The 1,751-nt window shown below is 49.5% G+C and overlaps 1 pseudogene; it reads left to right on the top strand.

The window, feature by feature from the left end:
• Positions 1 to 323: 323 nt before the first annotated feature.
• On the top strand, positions 324 to 1,499 carry LOC119922479 (annotated as a pseudogene).
• The last annotated feature ends 252 nt before the right edge of the window (positions 1,500 to 1,751 follow it).

Below are 1,751 nucleotides of genomic sequence, written 5' to 3'. Positions count from 1 at the left end.
ATAGTCTATATCCCACATGAGGCTCACAGTCCTAATCCTTATTTTACAGATGAGGTAACTGAGGCCTAGAGAAGTCAGGTGAGTTGCCTAATGTCACACAGCAGGCAAGGCGTGGAAGCGGGTTTAGAGCCCATGTCTTTCTGACTCCCAGGCCCGAGCTCTATTCAACAGGCCGCACCACTTCACCCCTATGCTAGGGGCGACTGTCCTCAGGCAATGCCAGAAACATGGATACCTCTTTCATCCTCCTCCTTAGTGTCAACGTTCCTCCATTTTCTTCCCTTGTTTCTTCTTCCCTAGCAAAGGGCAAAACGTCTAGGGAAATGGCCAATTTCCCATTTGTGATGGAATTCCTCCTCCTGGGGTTCTTGGAGGTCTGGGAGCTGCAGCTGGTCCACACTTCATTGTTCCTTTTGGACAACCTGGCAGCCCTGCTGGGTAATTTCCTCATCATCACCATCACTATTCTCGACTGACGCCGCCACACCCCCATGTACTTCTTCTTCAGGCACCTCTCCGTCCTTGACCGCTGCTACATCTCCGTCGCTGTCCCCCAATACATCCACAACTCCATGACTGGCCATAGATCCATCTCCTTTCTGGGCTGTGCTGCCCAACTCTATTTCTTCGCTTGTTTTGTTTCACTGTTGATCGCCCCGCTCATGGTGATGTCCTTTGACCGCTACATGGCTATTTGCCACCCCGTGCGCTACGACGTCATCATGGACGGAGGGGCCTGTGGGAAGAGGGCCACCGCTTTCTGGCTCAGCTGAACTCTCTCTGGTCTCTTGCACACCGTCAACATCTTTTCCTTGCCTTTTTGTGACTTCAACGTGATAACCAGTACTTCTGCAGCATCTTAGTGGAAAGAGCACGGGCTTGGGAATCAGAGGTCAGGGGTTCTAATCCAGACTCCGCTGCTTGTTAGCTGTGTGACTTTGGGCAAGTCACTTAACTTCTCTATGCCTCAGTTCCCTCATCTGTAAAATGGGGATTAAGATTGTGAGCCCCATGTGGGAAACATATGACCTTATATACCCCAGCGCTTAGAACAGTGCTTTGCACATAGTAAGCACTTAACAAATACCATCATCATTATTATTATTATCCCCCAGCTATTAACCCTGTCCTGTTCACCCTCCATTGTGCCAGAGTTGGTGCTGATATACGTTAGCAACATTTGGATTTCGGCTGCTTCCTGTTCATGGGGGTTTCCTATATCCACATCTTGCCCACTGTACTGAGGCACTTGTCTGCTCAGGCCAGAACCAAAGCCTTCTCCACCTGTCTGCCCCATCTCACTGTGAAAGACATATTTTTCTCCTGTGGATTTATTGCCCATTTAAAAATACCCTCTGATTCCCCTTCAGGGCTGGACATGCTGGTATCCGTGTTCTACAATAGTACTACCCCCAACCTTGAACCCCCAAATCTATAGCTTGAGGAACAAAGACATGAAGGCTTCCCTGGGCAGGGTCCTCAAGCGGAAACTTCATTGATAAGCAGGGTGGCCTAATGGATAGAACTCAAACCTGGGCGTCAGAGAACCTGGGTTCTAATCCAGTCTCTGCCAACTACTTGCTGTGTGACCTTGGACAACTCACTTCAATTCTCAGTGCCTCCGTTTCCTCAATTGTAAAGTGGGGATTCCATACCTGTTCTCCCTCCTACTTAGACTGTGAGTCCCATGTGGGATAGGGACTCTGCCTGACCTGATTAACCTGAATCTACCCCCAGCACTTAGATCAGTG

This window comes from Tachyglossus aculeatus, unplaced genomic scaffold, assembly GCF_015852505.1.
Source record: "Tachyglossus aculeatus isolate mTacAcu1 unplaced genomic scaffold, mTacAcu1.pri scaffold_102_arrow_ctg1, whole genome shotgun sequence".
In the NCBI taxonomy this organism is placed as follows: Eukaryota; Metazoa; Chordata; class Mammalia; order Monotremata; family Tachyglossidae; genus Tachyglossus; species Tachyglossus aculeatus.
This window is presented reverse-complemented; position numbering and strand designations above follow the sequence as displayed.